Here is an 18,145-nt window from a genome sequence, read left to right on the forward strand (position 1 = left end):
ATGCCAAATAGTTTCCTCTTCATTGCTAGAGAAACAACATAATGGGCCTCATCACGACTTCGGCAGTAACCCTTAAATCCGGCGGTAGTGCTATTACCGCCGGATTTAAGGGTCCGCCGAATCAGGGCTTCGGCGGATTGCGCCCCAGCTCTGAGCTGGGGGGAAATCCACCGAAAATTCGCGCTATTACCGCCGGCGGGAAATCCGCCGGCGGTATAAGCGCAAAGATTCCTCATTGAGCCCAATGGGGAATGGGGCATTCCCGAATGGGCTCAGTGGGGAATGGGGACTTACATTACTGCCAAACTCGTGATCCAGCGCTATTATCGCTGGGGAGTTCGGGGGTAGGGCTAATACCGCCCGCGCTAATAGCGTTACTGTTACCACCCAAGTCGTGATGAGGCCCAATATCTCTTCATAAGGGGTCCAGGACCATCAGCCCATCATGTTGAATCTCATATAGACAATGAATCTCTTGAGTTGACAAGTACAGGCTTTGACTAAGTAAGAGTGAGGGACACTAAGGCAAAAACCTTGGCTAGCAAATGAAGAATAACTTCTTTTATTAGACAACTTGCTGATGTTGAAGCAAGCATCCCAAGCAATCGTTTTGTCTTTCAATTTACTTGTAGCGCTAGGTGAAACAATGAGTTCTTCCAAAGTAAGAGATGTATTGGCCAGGAATGACCTGGTGGTTTCCCAAAGATTCTTCAGAAGGGGGTAGGGGATGGACCGATCATAATGTTTTGCAAACAGACCCAGCAAACAATTAATATCCAAATTGGAGGAGTGGAGGGAAAGGACAAATTTACAACGCTCGAAAAAACATGGAAATCTTAGAGACGAGAGGCCAAGCTCCATCCTTAGGGGCTCAACCCGTACCAAAGAGGGACTGGATAGGATGGAGCGTAAAATCTTCCCCTCCACAGTCTCCAGCCATTTCATTTTTCACTCCAACAAATACATTGCACCATAGAGAATGCCCAGCACGATGCTGGTTCTGTAAACAGTAATCAAACCCTCAGTGTTAAAACCACCCTTATTATTAATAAACCACTTTAAAACCCACTATTTTCTTAAACCCTTGGGCATAATACAATCACCATGGAATGCACAATTAGGGCGGGATTTAATAGGGACCCTTGAGTACAGGTAACTGTCTACCACTTTGAGCAGAGCATCATCCATCTTCTATGCAAATCAATTTTCTTCCTTAGAGCCTAAACCAATCATTAATATTTAGTTTTACTAATATTTACTTTCAAGTTATTTGACTTAGCAAAAAGGGACAGGGCATTAATGGATTGTTGTAGTCCAATCGAAGTGTGGTCTAATATAACAGTATTGTCAGCGTAACCAAGCCAAGCAACTGGCTCGCATCTCTAGAGAGGCGAGAAATTGTGTACCGCCCCGATTGCCATTGTCAAATCTGAGATGTATAAATTAAAAGCAGGGGTGCGGGGATACAGCCCTGCTTTAGACCCCTGTTTGTTGGAAACAATTGCGTCACCTGTCCCTCCTGGTTAATGCGAATCACTGCAGAAGTATCAGTGTAGAGTTATTTGATAAGATAGGAATAACCTGGGGTGGATTCCCCAACTGTGAAGTTTACCACAAAGGTGATCACGCGACACTGAGTAAAATGCTTTAGTAAAGTCTATGAATCTATCTATGTATCTTTTCAGGAAAGTCATAAACTGATACAAAATACATGTTTGTACTACACTTGGGTCGCCACTACCAAATGCCACAGAACAGTTCCATCACCATGGAAGAAATTCTTGCGCTACTGCGCAGCGGCTACAATCCTGCACAAGATGTGTGAACGCCCATGGTGCACAAGTATGGGACTGATGTACTAAACATGCTGAAGGACTTCCTGGAGCTTGTGATTGGAACCGGTACTAATTTAACCAGGAGCATCAGGAAAGCAGGTACTATGTACATAGAACCTGCCTAATTATCCAGTACATTATAGCCTTGCAAGTTCAGGCTGGTGATACCTGCATATCAAGACTACTGGCACATGTTCTTATCCAATGGGCATGTCTTTCAGCCAATTGTTAATGCAATGACACCACCATGTGACGGCCCGTGAGTGGATGGATCGAGTGATTTCTCAACTTACACAAGATGTGATAAGCACCTGGCTCAGAATGATGCATTGGTTTTTGATTAGACTTGAGCTGATATTCAATACATCCCTGTGGTATCCTCTGGATCTGTGTTTTGTTCTCTGAAATACAAATCTGTACCTTAAAAATGGAGACCAAAGGTTGAGAAATGTGAGAAGTATATGTGAAGCTGAATTTGTATAATGTTTATGAAAACAACATAAGGATTGAAGAAATGAGTGCATATACTTGTATAATGGATGCAAGTGGGGAGTGCGTATAATGGGTTTCACTGAGTCTTCTTGCGTGTCTATTGGACCCTAGAAAAAGACTACGCATCTTCTACGTGTCCTTCCGGATCTCTCTGCCAGGACTAGGGTCACAATCCTGGGAAGCCCATGAGGGAGAGTGGCATGTCTGATGGTAGGGTGAGGACGGGTGGCTGAAGTAATTTAGCAATTTAGAAGACATTCTACCGATAATTTCACTCCAACCAGAGCAGGACACAGACATCATCTAAGATGGCCTCCAGAGGCTCGCAGAGACCCAGCAAGAGCCATAATGAAGACACCTGATAGAAGTTGAAAGACGGCAAGCAGATGAGCATAGCCCGGGATCCTGAAGCAGAATTCATGGCAACCATGAATTCTGGTATGTGAAGCTGCCACCAGCTACACAGCCCAACAAAAGGAGTGGTTGGGTCCATGAACCCTTTGTTAGTAAATTAGGCTGGCCATGGCAGGGGGAAGGTTTGCCCCCCTGCCTCCCACTTCTGGAGGTGCATTATGTACTCCTGTCATATCCCATCTAAAAATGACAGCTTGTAGGCTGTGTTCACCCAGAGTACATGGTTCTATGCGTATGTTGTGCGGTGTGCATAGGAACATGTGTGTGGATTATTCTTTTTTTGTTTGTTTATTTATTTGCTTAATTTTTAAAGCACACTAAGCCCATGGGCATCAAGGCGTTGTTACCAAACCAGTTACACATACAAAAAGCGATCATCAGGATACTTTCAAGGCACAGTTTATGCATGCACCAAATGTAGTTATGCAAATAGTCAAGTTTTTAGTGATCTCCTGAAGGACCAGTAAGATTTCCAAGCTCTTGAGGAAGGGGGCGTGAGTTCCAGTGTTTTGCTGCAAAGGTGGGGAAGCTGGCACCCCCATCTTTAGCTTGTTTGTATTTCAGTTGTAGACCCCTACATTTTACACAGGTTGATCTGTCATCATTCAATTTCATTTAAAATGTTTTTTTTAAAAGCCAAGGGAAGCAGACGCCCACGGTGGATGGTTGAATTCCTCACACTGCCCACCTCCAGATCTGCATGTGCACTCCCACCTTCGAAAAAGCCTTCCCTGGTGCAGCACTACCTGCATGCCAGAACCCCACACTCCTCCTGCCGCGTCCTCGATAGGTGCACTAAGTGCCCCCGAAAAGCCACATCCTTGCCCTGGCTCGGTGCCCTCCGGTCTACTTCCGAGCACTACCAGTATGACCAACCAGCTCCCTTGCCATTTCATATCACAACAGGGTCGGCAATGCCATTAGCTCCTTCGCCCATACCCTTGCAGACCGCCTGCAGGCCCAGCAACACCATCTCACTCCCTGGCACTGCATGCATCCCTCTATGCCCCGTCTCTTCCCTCCACCACTATGCGGGCATGCACAGCCCCCTGCCACCTCATATTACAGCACTGTCGGCACCGCCATCAGTTCCTCCATCCATAACATTGCAGACCGCCTGCAGGCCCAGCAGCGCTAGCTCCGTCCCAGCACTACATGCGTCCCTTCCCTCCAGCACTACTGGGGCATGTGCACCCCCCCCCCCCACCCCCGCCTCATATTACAGCACTGTCGGCACCGCCATCAGTTCCTCCATCCATAACATTGCAGACCGCCTGCAGGCCCAGCAGCGCTAGCTCCGTCCCAGCACTACATGCGTCCCTTCCCTCCAGCACTACTGGGGTATGTGCACCCCCCCCCCACCTCATATTACAGCACTGTCGGCACCGCCATCAGTCCTCCATCCATAACATTGCAGACCGCCTGCAGACCCAGCAGCGCTAGCTCCGTCCCAGCACTACATGCGTCCCTTCGCTCCAGCACTACTGGGGCATGTGCACCCCCCACATCCCCCCCCCCCGCCTCATATAACAGCACTGTCGGCACCGCCATCAGTTCCTCCATCCATAACATTGCAGACCGCCTGCAGGTCCAGCAGCGCCAGCTCCATCCCAGCACTACGTGCACCCCTCTCTTTATATGCCCGCCCTCGATGCCAGCACTACCTGAACTCCGTGGGGGTTCCCCGGGCCTCATTTCAGCTCCTGGGCTCGGCCTGGCACCCTGACCCAGACTGCAGGCCCAGAGACCCTCACACCAGATCCCGGATGCGCCCATCTCACGCCACTGGAGGCACTACGAGCTGAGGAGCGGACTGCCCACCCAGCAGTCTGGCCGGGGTCCCAGGGTCAAATGTGTCTGGGTTTAGTGGGTGGGAGCGCCGGTCTCGGTTGTAGGACCCGGGGTTCGTGCTGGCTTTTGACGCCCCTTCCCCCTTTTCATCACCCGCTTGACAGACCCCCCAAAACAGCACTTCCTGCGCCTCAGCAATCTGTCTCCGACCCTCCTTAGCACCCCTTCGAGCCGTGCTCCGGAATCTCACCCGCGACTCTTTAATTACCGATCCCCGAAGCCACTGTCTGCGCTGCGCGCGCGACATTCCTGCACTGCCTGCCCTCAGCCTCCATATCACACACACGCACACTCCATGTACTCAAACATGCCTCGTTTGAGGACATGCTGCCCTTCGACCTTAGCACATGGCTCGCAGGTTAAGCAACACCAGAGAGCCCATGGAACAGATGCAGGGGGTCGTGAAACGCGCCCCCATGCAGCCAGCAGCCATCCCTGCAGGAAAGGTATCTGAGGCGTGCTACCCGCTTCCCTCCCCGGCTCCCTGTCAGTAAGTTCATTTCCTGGGCTGCAAGCTCTCCCAGCTCCGCTCTATCCCTCCTTGCACAATTGGGAGAGGGGGGAGGGGTGTTCGCGGACCTGTCAGTGGTGTGCGCCCAATAGGAAGGTGGCGCCTGAGCCAGGACCAGTCCACGTTCCAGCCGGTGAGAGCAGGGCCGGCCCCCGTTCTTGGGCAGCCTATCAGGGGCGGCCGGGGGAGGAGCCCGGCTCTGGTGCTGATGCTGAGCGTCAGTTTGACAGGATGCAGGAGACGGGGCAACATCAGCATCCTCCGCGGGCCCTGTGAACGCTCGGGCATCCTTCGCCTCCGGCCTTCAGCACCTTGCAGCGGGGACAGGGGCAACCGCGACGGCCCGCGAAGAGCAAGGTACCGTGCCCTCTCCTCACTCGTCGTTCGGGTGTGTAGGGGAGGGAAGGGGCGAGAACTGCAGCATCTTAGCCAGGCCGCCCCAGTGCAGAAGAGGCAGCTGCTCCGAGCTCTCTTCGCAAGGGCGAACCCCGAACGGTGTGGAACGGGGGTGCCCGGCTGCTGCTTTTTGGGGCATTATGTTGAGGGGGTGGTTGGGCACGGTTTCTTGTGTGGGGAAGGGGCGATCGCTAGGGAAGGCTCTCGGTTGAGTGCGATGTGCGGAGAGGCTGTGAGCCCGGAGGTCTGGGAAGACAGGATGTGTCTGCGCTGTGGTTTAGCCTAGGGTGGGGGGACGGAGATCACCAGCCCTGGGTAGCCGTGATCTCGCGGTCAGTGGTGCTGGTGTTGGTGGGCGTGTCACTGGTGCTGGGGGTCTTTTCTAGCTCCGCCGTGGGGGTGTACCTGCTGCGTGGCGGGAGGCATTTCTGGCGGGGGACCGATGTGTCATCTGTTGTGGTTAGCTCGCCTGTGGTGTAGGTAGTAGGGTGTTACCCCCTGTCGCTATGCTGGGGCAGCACCTCCAACCCAAAAGCCTGACACACGGCCAGAGCCATTGTCTGAATCTCCGAAGGGGCACCCCCCCTTTAGTTTGGTGCATGGTAGAAGCCATTGTTGGGCTGTAGTGCAGCTGAAGGTGGGGGGGGGGTTGGCAGTGGTGGAGGGCATTGCTGGAGGTTCTACTGGTCTCCCGAGGTGGGCAATAGCCTTCCCGTGCACCCCACCTGGCACAGAGAGAGAGAGCGGCGTGAGTGTGCAGCTTGCCAGCTCAGTGTTGGACCCTGCTTGTAGTACCCCCTATGTGTGTGGGTGGGGGCAGAAGAGGGGGTGCCCCATTCATCCTGTGCGCCTGCTGATCTATGGGGGCGGTCGTTGTCTAGCAGGGGGGCTGCGTGGCGGTCCCTGGTGTTTGAGGGGCGCAAGCAGTGACAGGAGCCAGCCCCGTTGACCTGCCTGTGGCCGGAGAAATTACCTAGTAGCGGTGCGGTGTGAGCGCCGAGCGGGCAATGCCCACGGCAGTGGGCACGGATGCAGGTGCCTTCGAGATGAGCTCGGGACAGGCAGGGAGCGGCTGGCAGCGGGATAACCTTGGCTCCGTGTGCAGCTTCGATCTCCTGGGGTGCGCTTTGCTCTTGCGGTGTGCTTTTTTCATGTACACATCGGCTGACCGTGTGTGTGTATCAGAGACTTGGTGTTGTGGGGAGCGTTGTCTGCGATGGGGGAGTGAGGGGGGGGGGGTGACTTCGGTTTGTGATAGAGGACGATCCCTCCCCTCCATCCATTGCTACATGTGGCATGCTATGTTGAATGTTATCTTGTTGTCACTTTGTATAGCGCCGTACTGTGAGCTACACGGCTTTGAAGCACTTCTGTCAGGTGCCAGGCTCTTTAAACACAATACGCCGACTGGATGCCCTGTGATCGAGGTTGGTAGAATAGAGGTGGTCTTCTGATCATGGTGGGGGCGGGGGGGTTGTGCGATGGGGCAGAAGGCATGCTGTGGTCGTAGAGATTGTGCATGTCTCCGTATTTGTAGTGCCTCGAAGATCCCCGAAGCGTCCGAAAGGCGGCCGTCTGTCGTCGTGCGAGACCTGCACAGTTCTGCAAAGCGTGCGCCGGTCGTGTGTCGGTGTGCAGGCCCCTGCTGGCAGTACCCAGGCCGCTTAGCTGCAGGGGGGCTGAGTGACGGTGTGCTGGGTTAGCGCTTGGGCGCGCGCCTCTGACGCCTTATCACCGAGGCGCTGGTCGAGAGCGGACACTGCCTTCAATCTTCTGGTCATCCAGATGCGGAGGGACGTGGGGCCAGGAAGGTAACACGGCCACACGCCGCTCTCCAGTAGACAGACTTCGTGAGAATCAATATGCGTCCTGGGCGCTCTGCCGCTCGGCTCACATAAATTCGCAATTTCCAGATAAATGCGCGCCCACTTCCGAGACAAATAGAGCCCAGGAGGCCGTTCACATTATTTTTGAATAATGACCCGGTAATGTGTTTCCAAGCAGCTCCAGGGTGGCCGCCGTCCCCGAGGTCGCGGAGTGCTGCGGGGGCGGGCAGGGCCCTCGCCGGCGATGACGGGCAGCGCGCGCAGGGCGATAGCTCCGTGCTTCTGCGGTCCGGCGCTGCTGGGTGGAGCATTCCTAGGGTGCATGCTTAGGGGGGCGTGGGGGTACATGAGAACATTCAGATGATCCATGTGTAGTCTGCAGGACACCGCTGCCAATCCTTATAGTAGAACAGCGGATTAAAGCACCCGCTGCTGAGATCTATATTATCGGCTGCAGGTCATGGTCTAATCCCATTGATAGCGCAGTGAGATAATGCGCCTGTTGAATAGATCTGTTTGCAAGGCCCAAATCCCAGTGAGATAGCTCAGTGGGATGATCGACCGCCAGGCTCATCGCCCACTGTAGAGGTCACGGCGTAATTTTAATGTCAGACCCTCCTCTTTTAATAGGCGAGCACGATGACAAAAATACTGCCGGTAAAGGTCTGTGTGTGTAACCTGCATGTCATAGGTTCAGATCTCTATATGGTGCATCAGTGGGCTAATGCACCTGCTGCACAGGCGTATGTGCAACATGTTTAGCGCAAGTCCCGAGACCAATGAGCTAGCCGAATGGAAAGAGTGCCCGGGGGAGAAATGTGTGCGTAACCTGCAAGTCATAGGTCAACAACATCTCTACGTGACATGTCAGTTAATGCGCCTGCTGCACAGATCGATGTGCAACCTGTGGATGGCAAGCTCCAGACCCAATGAGCCAGCTCAGTGGAATGAGCATCTGCTGGAGAGATTTTACAGTAACCTCTAGGTCCTTTCTTCTAATCCAGGTGGACACAAGGCGCCGCCCCTCTTACTCAGGCGTGAAGCGGCACTCCAGGCGGCGGCATGCCCACAGACATGGCCAAACAATGATGGTTCTCCAGGGTCGCGCAGTTACCTAGACGATACACACCCATTGGCCCTAATATCTGGTTTATATACAGGTGTGCTCATATTCGTGCAGTGCATGCTCCCCAGTTTAGCAGCGTCTGGCCAGTTGAGTTCCATTCACCGCCACCATTAGCAACCTGTGACGGCCATCCCAGCTGCAGGCCACCCCAGCCGCAGGCCATCCCAGCCGCAGGCTACCCCAGCCGCAGGCCATCACAGCTGCAGGCCACCCCAGCCGCAGGCCATCCCAGCCGCAGGCTACCCCAGCTGCAGGCCACCCCAGCCGCAGGCCATCACACCAGCAGGCCACCCCAGCCGCAGGCCACCCCAGCCCCAGGCCATCCCAGCCGGAGGCCATCTCAGCTACAGGCCATCCCAGCTGCAGGCCATCCCAGCCGCAGGCCATCCCAGCCGCAGGCCATCTCAGCTGCAGGCCATCCCAGTCGCAGGCCACCCCAGCCGGAGGCCACTTCAGCCGGAGGCCACCCCAGCCGCAGGCCACCCCAGCCGCAGGTCATCCCAGCCGCAGGCCATTTCAGCCGCAGGCCATCTCAGCTACAGGCCACCCCAGCTGCAGGCCATCTCAGCTACAGGCCATCCCAGCTGCAGGCCATCTCAGCTACAGGCCACCCCAGCCGCAGGCCATCCCAGCCGCAGGCCATCCCAGCTGCAGGCCACCCCAGCCGCAGGCCATCCCAGCCGCAAGCCATCCCAGCTGCAGGCCACCCCAGCCGCAGGCCACACCAGCCGCAGGCCACCCCAGCTGCAGGCCATCCCAGCCGCAGGCCACACCAGCCGCAGGCCACCCCAGCTGCAGGCCATCCCAGCTGCAGGCCATCTCAGCTGCAGGCCACCCCAGCCGCAGGCCACACCAGCCGCAGGCCATCCCAGCTGCAGGCCATCTCAGCTGCAGGCCACCCCAGCCGCAGGCCATCCCAGCCGCAGGCCATCCCAGCCGCAGGCCACCCCAGCCGCAGGCCACCTCAGCCGCAGGCCACCTCAGCCGCAGGCCCTCTCAGCCGCAGGCCCTCTCAGCTACAGGCCACCCCAGCCCAGCCGCAGGCCATCTCAGGTGCAGGCCATCCCAGCTACAGGCCATCCCAGCTGCAGGCCACCCCAGCTGCAGGCCATCTCAGCTACAGGCCATCCCAGCTGCAGGCCACTCCAGCCGCAGGCCACCCCAGCCGCAGGCCACCCCAGACGCAGGCCACCCCAGCTGCAGGCCATCCCAGCTGCAGGCCATCCCAGCTGCAGGCCACCTCAGCTGCAGGCCTCTGTCTGATCTGTACATGTTAAACATATTACTGGATGTTACTGAGTTTGTAAACTCTGGACTACTTTCTTGTTAAAAAAAAATCAACAAAAATAAACAGTAATCAATTCCTCAGTGTCTACCATGGCATTATTTAACCCATAATGCTTTTCACCAAACCATAGCAGTGACCGATATCTGAGGCCAAGCACTCTTCCCCTCCTGCCATACGGGTATTTCTCATTCAGTTAGACTGGTTTTCCCCTCCTCCATCCTTTGTGACTGTATCTTGCCTTCTTATAGGTTTCAAGCTGCTGTAGCCGTTAGTATGGCAGATCACGTGACTTTGGGAAAGAGACGCCTTCCCTCTCTTCCTCCTACATTTTGTTTTTAAGGGAACTTATCCTTAGACCAGTTCCCTCTCAGTTGTTCTCACAATTCACAGTACACAAGGCCACAACGGAGAGTTTATCGTATTATCCGCACCGTGTTACAATGTTTTCACGTAATGTGTGCGTGGCTCGTCTTTATGTACTTTTTCTTTATTACTACTGAGTTGCAAAATTATATGTATTTACTTTTAAAAACAGACAGTCCAGAACAGGTGTCTTTGGGCGTGAAAAACGCCTAAACTGTTTTTTAACCAACAAAAAAAGAAAAGCTTGCTAAATACTTAAAAATAAGTGTTCCGTCTCTATTGTCAATAATGCAGTATTAGGGCACACCTGGAATATATGTTGTTACTTGATGTCTGCATAGCGCCTACTGCCATTGTTATGGCCTCAAAGCGCTGCAGGGTGAATGGCCCTTAGGCAGACTGTCGTCTGGAAAATCATGGAAATGAAAGAGCGTTACAGTGCACGGGAAATAAGGTGTGCACAGAGCGCTCCTCGTTCTTGTTCTTACTGGGTGTTTTACACCGCGCCAGCGCCCAACCGTAGCAGCCTGAAGGGGCACACGTCCTGTCCGAGATAAGGCGCATTGAGTAACCCGCCCTTTACTACTCAGGCACTGATTACAGAACGTGTTCCCATGGGGATTGGGCCATTGGGAAATGCTTCTTGGTCAGTCTGCGAGCAGGCCACTCCTGTCTCCCAATCCTCGGCCTTCCAGTCTCACCTCGGTGCGCAGAGCGCAGGCCTGTAAAAGCCGAGCCAGGACGTTAAATATCACCCAGGTACCCTCCGGCTCCATTCTGCTCATGCCCAGCAGTACACTACAGCAATTAGCGCCTGACTATAAATTGGGAGAAAGGGAGCGCAGAAGGAAGCGCCCTGGAAGTCTGGGCAATGCGCCCGCTGCTTCGGCGGCGGCTGGGATTCTCAGGGATCGCCTTGTGCGCCCTGTGCTTGCTCGGCCGCAGCCGACGTGACGTCACGATGCTACTAAGCTTTATCCCAGTGACGTGTGCATGGCACCTTCATATCAGAGGCGAAGAACTAGGCTACAATAAGGCAATAGTGTAGGTTTCCCCGCCGCCACAATGATCGTGTCATGTCTTTGCACTGCTGCTGAAGTGCACACGGAGAATGCAATCGAGGGAGGAACAGCTGTCTTTATCCCTCATGGCGCCCTGAAGCCGCTCCAGGGCCCCGTCATGAGCATCGTGGGCAGGGAACTTCGGAGGCTGATTGCAAGACTGCCATTCTCGTGGCTTATGGGGTGGCACCGTGGGGTGGTGCCCTGTAGGTGGCGTATCAGATCATGAAGCGGACGTGGGCCTGGAGGGGCAGGCAGTGCAGCGTGTGCAGGGCCGCCTAATGCAAACAGCAGTGCATGAAAGAAAAGGCCAAGCCAAGAGTAGGGCGTGTTTCAGTGGAGCAAAGTGTGCATCCCGGAGCCTTGATGCAATGCACAGATTGTGGCAGTGCATGCAGCAGCAGCGTGTGGACCCAGAAGGTAAACTAGGCACCCGTCCTCGCCCACCGCAGAGGGAAATGGGGCCGCGAAAGATACTCACAAATGCATGTTTGCAAAATGTGTTGCTCACATGGTTCCTACACGGAGAGTGGTTATCCTGTGAGTTAAAAAAACAGGTGTGTGTCGAGTGTGTTTACATGCTTCAGGAGGTGAATATAAAGTAGGTAATGCGGGGTGTGGGGGGGTGCATTGCTAATCTGTGTACCTCTTCCCTGGCCCGAAGCAGTATGGGGAGTGGCTATAAGGGTTGGACAGAGAGGAGGGGTGAGGCCTGAATTGGTGTCTACGCTGCCAACCTGTAGAGCTCTCCTGTGGCCCATCACAGCATGAGGGAGTGGCTACAAGGGTTGGACAGGGAGGCGGCGCGAAGGCTGAAGAGGTGTGGCCACTGCTTACCTGTAGAGCTCTGCTGTGGCCCACCACAGCATGAGGCAGTGGCTATAATGGTTGGGCAGGGGGGAGGTGCAAAGGGTGAAGAGGTGTGCACGCTGCTTGCCTGTAGAGCTCTACTGTGGCCCACCACAGCATGAGGGAGTGGCTATAAGGGTTGGACACGGCAGAGGTGCAAGGGCGGAAGAGGTGTGGACACTGCTAACCTGTACAGCTCTTCCCTGGCCCATCACAGTATGATGGAGTGGCTATAAGGGTTGGACAGGGAGGTGGTGCGAGGGCTGAAAAGGTGTGGACACTGCTAACCTGTAGAGCTCTTCTGTGTAGGGGGGAGGCGGTTCTGGCGAGGGCTGCACAGTATTCACCTGTCAGGCTGCTACTTGGTTCTCGGGTTTTGTTCGTAGGGGAGAGTTAGGGGCCTATTATCAGTGTAGTGCTCACCCCTGTTACCTGGTACCACTGCTGTGCATGGAGAGGACTGGGAAGGGCCTAAGAGGATTGTATCACTCACCCCTGTTACCTGGTACCATTGCTGTTCATGGACAGGGGGAGGATGGGCCTAAGCGGATTGCAGTGCTCACCTCTATTACCGGTATCTATCGTTCTGTATGGAGAGGAGAGGGATGGGCCTCAGATGATTGTATGGAGAGAAGAGGGATGGGTCTGAGATGTGCAGTGCTCACCTCTGTTACTTGTATCTATCGTTCTGTATGGAGAGGAGAGGTTTGGGCCTGAGATGATTGTATTGAGAGGAGAGGGATGGGCTTGAGATGATTGTATGGAGAGGAGAAGGATGGGCCTGAGAGGTGCAGTGCTTGCCTCTGTTGCGCGGTACCATTGTTTTGTTTGGGGAGGTGTTGAGTGAGGATTGCGGTGCTCCCCTCGGTTGCGCGGTACCATTGCTTTGTTTGGGGAGGTGTTGGGTGAGGATTGCGGTGCTCCCCTCTGTTGCGCGGTATCATTGTTTTGTTTGGGGAGGTGTTGGGTGAGGATTGCGGTGCTCCCCTCAGCTGCGCGGTACCATTGCTTTGTTTGGGGAGGTGTTGGGTGAGGATTGCGGTGCTCCCCTCTGCTGCGCGGTACCATTGTTTTGTTTGGGGGGGTGTGGGCTGAGGTTTGCGGTGCCCCCCTCTGTTTCCAGTGGCTAATTTTGGAGGGGCGGGAGATGAGATGAAGCGGTGCGTCCTGCATAGTGATCCATTACCTGGTTCCATTGCTGAACTCGCTTACCTGCTTCTGTGGATCAGGGTGGCGAGCAGATGGAAGGGTTGGCGAGTTCTGTGTAGTGCTCAGCTCTGCTACCCAGTCCTGTCCTCTGATTGGAGAGTGAGGTGGAGAGGCTTGCAGTGCTCACCTCTGCCTGTTACTCGGGAAGGAGAGGGGGGGAGAGAATGAGAGGAGAGGTGAGCAAAGGAGTGAGGAGACGGTGGGGGGTGGATGAAGAGAGGGAGGAGGGAGGGAGTAGAGGGAAGTCAGCCAGTTTCCTGGCTCAGGTGTGCATGCACAGAAACCCCTGAGGCCTGTTTCTCTGCCCAGTAGGATGTTTCCCAGGGGCATCAGTGCCTCTATAGTCTCTCTTTAACCCAGGAGCCTTCACATTCCCCCCTATCCACCAATAAGGGCAGGCCGTTGCCATGGCCACAGACGCACGCGTCTCCCCTGCCGCTCGCGCCAGCTACCCCAGGGCCCGTGGCTTGGATGGATCTGTGCTGTGGCAGGTTGCTGTATCCTGGCTGCTGCTGCCTGCTAGTCGCGTTCTGCTGAATGAGGGCCACGGGGGAGGCTTCACCAAGGGGAAACCTATGGAGGGAGGGAGGATAGGGGAAGGAGAACGCAGAATAAAGGTGGAACATGTCGAGCAAGCATGAGGAGGGGAAATAAAGGTAGAGAGTTGGGGTAGAACGCACAGATGCGAGAAGGAGTGTGGAAAGAGAGTAGACGCGCCAGCGGCGAGAAAGCAATCTATGATGTAGAATAATAAAGGTAGGAGTGTGTAGGTTTGGGCCTTTAGAGGGTACCTTTGGGCCTCAAAGCTCTAACAGCCACTATATGAACCTGTTTCTTGGATTTGGGCACGAGGAAAGCCATAGCCACCCAGTATGAAGTGGTTGGTGTCCCAGAAGGCATTGACAGCCAAGCCCACACCCTTGCCACACATGAGTAACGTTGAGGCCAAGCCTCAAACAATGCCGAAATGTGCTTTGTCTAGACCCCCACACACAGACTGGGTAGATGTTCTCTCAACCCAACCAAGAGTTATCCAAACCCGCATCCAACATAGCTCCCAATATGGACCATCCGCCAAACTCAAACACGGTCATATCTGGACCAAACACAACCCTCGTTGTGTGTCTCAGGGTGGTGGTCTCACGCCGCTGGCGGTGTCTAGCATTGGGGACCTCTGGAATGTTTGGGCAGCCCCTGCCGTCCAACCCCCACCCAGCAGTAGCAAAGTTGTCCCAGGAGGATAACTCAGCGGCAACGTGCTCGCCTTGTAAACAAGACGACACGAAGCAACACAGGTTCGATCCCCGGGCCCGCGCTTAGAAACCTCTGGGCATTAAGCGTGTTATAAATACACAACTAAGCCATATTCCTGTAACAGCGTCTCGATGCCCCCGGGCTGTGTGAGCGCTTTAAAAATGCAAATAAAATAAATAAAAATAAAAGACAGGCTGTCTCAAAGGCTTTCCACTTATCCCCAGCTGTGTGACGTGCAGAGCGTCCTTCAAGGAGTTGCTCAGTTTCCCTTCCGGTGCAAACCCATATCAAACAGGGCGAGAGGCGGCCACTGGCATCCCCTCCCACTAGCTACAACTTTCGTAGCACAGGGTCAATGACACAATCTCCGTTGCTCTTAGTGATGGAGGAGTGACTGGATTTGCGCTGGTCATAGTGCCAAGGTAGTGCGTAAATCTGCCTGGTTTTCACACTAGTGAAAATTAAGGATTTGCACGAGTGGCAGCTCCGGCACAAGGACCACGTATGTGCTGGTGTTAACAATGGCATGAAGAGCAACACAAATCTCGTCACGGCAGTTCTAACACACATGCAATTCATGTCCTTGCACTCAGGGCCGGCCAAAGGCATGCGCAGTCTGTGCAGCTGACCAGGGCCCCACACTCATAGGGGCCCTGCAGGCACCTGCTGCCTGCTTCCACCAGCCCCACCCCCATGTACGAGGCTTGGCTCCCTTTTTGTTTCTCCTAGTGAGGCAACATGTTACCTCTCAACCTCCCGCTGCAACATTCTCAATACAAATAACCCCCTCCCAGAGGCACACTAGGCTTTGCAGGCCTGGTAAGCATTGCTTATCACTTTCTTTCTTAAAGCAGAGCATTTAAAGTGGGTGCGATTTTGCAACAAATAAACTTCCGGGGCACCTGTGATCAAGGGATGAATATCGGTTTCTAAATCATCATTCAGCCCCACACCTATAGTAGACCAGGAGGGATCCAAACAGATTGGAAACACAAGCCAATTCTAAACCTCCTCGTCCAATTTTGGTAACGTGGCGGGAAAGGCAGGCTTATCTCTGCAAGATCATAGATCATTAGTTAGTTGCAACACAGCAAAAATACAATTATTACCCAATGATAAAAGGGACTGTCCAGTCAAGGTTGTATAAAAATACCTACTTTATTATGATCACAACAGACAGTTCTAGCACACTACAAAATACAACCAACCATGTAAAGGAATGCAGAGGACATGCAGTTTCAAGAAGGAAAGGGGATGCACTCTGAATACTGACAGGAGGGTAGTCAGTAAAGTAATTAATCTGAATAGTTCAAGGATAACTGGTTACAGCACAGAGGGAGCAATGGGTCCTAAAATGTCCCTAAGGGCTTTTGGAGAAGGACCAGGGAGACAGAACCACAATGCACCTTGTGCTTGTACAAGCTTTTGGTGCTCGACAGGGTCGAGCCGGTATCAGGACGCTTTGCGTCAGAGTTCAAGGCGGGAGACAGCTGCGGGTATCAAGTGGCAGGCAATTTGGCGAGGGAGGCTGTACGGATAGCTGCAGACTGCCCTACAATGCGGTTCGGGGTCGGGAATCATTCTCTCAGTGCTGCTTGGTGGGTCCGAAGCACTGATTGAGGTATCTCAGATGATGTTAGCGACTGTGGCATGACAACAGTCAGTGGTGCAGTCGGTTGCAGCTCGAGGGGCACGACAGGCACATAAATGTCCTTTAAGATGGACGCTGGTTGATGCTTGCTGATGTACTCCTCCTAGCTTCTTCACTGGGCTTGTGTCTTCCTTTAAAGCTGACGACCCAAAGCTGAGGAGAGTGTTGCAGGCACCAGCCTTGTCATGGGTTTGGTTCAGAGATTCTCTGGCACTTCCCACCTAGGTAGCTTTCTTGCAGAGCATAGCAGGGCACGCTGTGTTCTGGCTGGGTACTAGTTCTGGAGCTGCTGTAGCGTCCTCTGGATTCAGTATCTCCCTCTGTTCCCTGGGAGATGTTTATGGGAGGGATCTTGCTTCCCTCTTTGGAGATCCTGGACTTCCTTCACTTGTAGAAGCTGTATGACAGACTGTACCTTTAGCCAGGGTACAAATTAGTTCTTCTTGTTACTCATTGCAACGTCTTCAGATGATCTGCCCAAAAGAAGGGTTCAGCCCTCTTTTAAAGCCAAATGGGCCCAGTGATTGGTGTAGGCTAAGCCTACCTTAATGAACCAATTTGGGTTCCCACCAACAATCTGCTGTATGCATGAGGTCATAACCAGAGTGCTTTGCAACTGAAAAGACAAAGGGGCTATAACATGTCTTGGGAGGATACCTCAGCGGCAACGAGCTCACCTTGGAAGCAAGATGACACGGAGCAACACAGGTTCGATCCCCGGGCCCGCACCTAGAAACCTCTGGGTATTAGGCATGTTATAAATAACCAATCAATCAATCAATGTAATACTAAATCCCACCCATCTTCCTGTCTGTTGTGGATCAAAGGGTCTCTCTGTGGTTCCTGATTAAAGCAGCAGGTCTCTCTTGATACTGTGGCGAGAACAGACTTTCTGTCTCCATCAATCCACATACTCGTACCTTCTGAATTCTGCCCCCCCTCAGGGATGACTACTGTAAACAGCTGTCCTAGACATGACAGTTCACTGCTCTTGATACTGAGGGGTGGGAGCTGGCTTCAGGTTGACTCAGTGCATATCAAACGTTGTTGGGGTTTCCTGTCTCTTTTGTTAAAACTCTGCAGCCAGGCCCCATGTGGGCCTGCTTGAAGTATACTCTATTACTATGTTAATTATGCTTATTAATGCCACCATCTGCAGAGGGTAAACAAACAGACAGGGTAGATCTATGGAGCCTTTAATAGATGTAATCTGCCCGTTATTACCTCCCTCCCCATTCCCATTGAGCCCTATGGGGGCACAATGGGAATGGGGATGGGTTCCTGCAAGGAGGAATTACTGGGTCCTCCTATGTCGGAGTAACCCGGTAAGTCCCCATTGCATGAACCCGGTAATGGAGCCCGGAACGGAGGCAGTCATGGAGCTAATAGCTCCATGGCTACCTCCAAACTCGCAATGAGGCCCTAAGTCTTTAAAATACATTTTCAAAATCCACAGGCCAAGTTTTGACTTCTGCTGAATTGCATTTGAGTCAAGGTGGGGGCAATAATGCCACAATTGTAAATGTTTTGCCTAGCACATCACTATAAGGATTTATAGATTTGTTTGAGAACTTTACTATTGTTTGTGTACTTTTCAAGTTATCTTTCTAAAACAGAGTATTGTTGAAAGCCAAACGTGGGGGTGAGGGTGGAAAGGATGAGAAGGCAAGCGAGTCATGAATACTTGCCCAGGATGTGACAAGAGAGGTTGTCATCCTGGAGACTGGAGGGGTTATTTGTTCTGTTTTTGGGCCTGTGCTTTTTTTTCGAGGCACAAGTCGAGGATAGATGTGTGTGGACAACATCAGCCCACTTTTTTCAGATGGTGGGTGCAACTACTGTTAGATGTTTTTGAGGCCAGCATTAAAAAAAAGTTTACTTACTCAAATGTTCGGCTGCTAGGATTTCACCCCAGGTTATCAGGTTTCCAGGGCACACGCCTACCCACAAGGCCACATAAAAGAGGCATTAAAGCACACGTCTCATGTTTGGATTTTGTTTTCCTTGTAATATTTTGTT

General features: G+C 53.3%; 1 protein-coding gene across 24 annotated transcripts in view; it reads left to right on the forward strand.

Annotated features, from left to right (window-relative positions):
* Positions 1-5,307: 5,307 nt before the first annotated feature.
* The window catches only part of NRXN2 (neurexin 2), a 2,524,532-nt gene continuing 2,511,694 nt past the window's right edge, over positions 5,308-18,145 (forward strand). For 17 of the 24 annotated variants that reach the window (XM_069645044.1, XM_069645058.1, XM_069645052.1 and 14 more), the window contains exon 1: positions 5,309-5,460. The gene's annotated coding sequence lies outside the window, so the exon portion shown is untranslated. Of the gene's footprint in view, positions 5,461-18,145 lie in introns of all 24 variants that reach the window. The other 7 variants (XM_069645062.1, XM_069645065.1, XM_069645068.1 and 4 more) reach the window with 1 other exon arrangement.

This window comes from Ambystoma mexicanum, chromosome 2p (assembly GCF_040938575.1).
Source record: "Ambystoma mexicanum isolate Mex_15411 chromosome 2p, UKY_AmexF1_1, whole genome shotgun sequence".
Lineage (NCBI taxonomy): Eukaryota > Metazoa > Chordata > Amphibia > Caudata > Ambystomatidae > Ambystoma > Ambystoma mexicanum.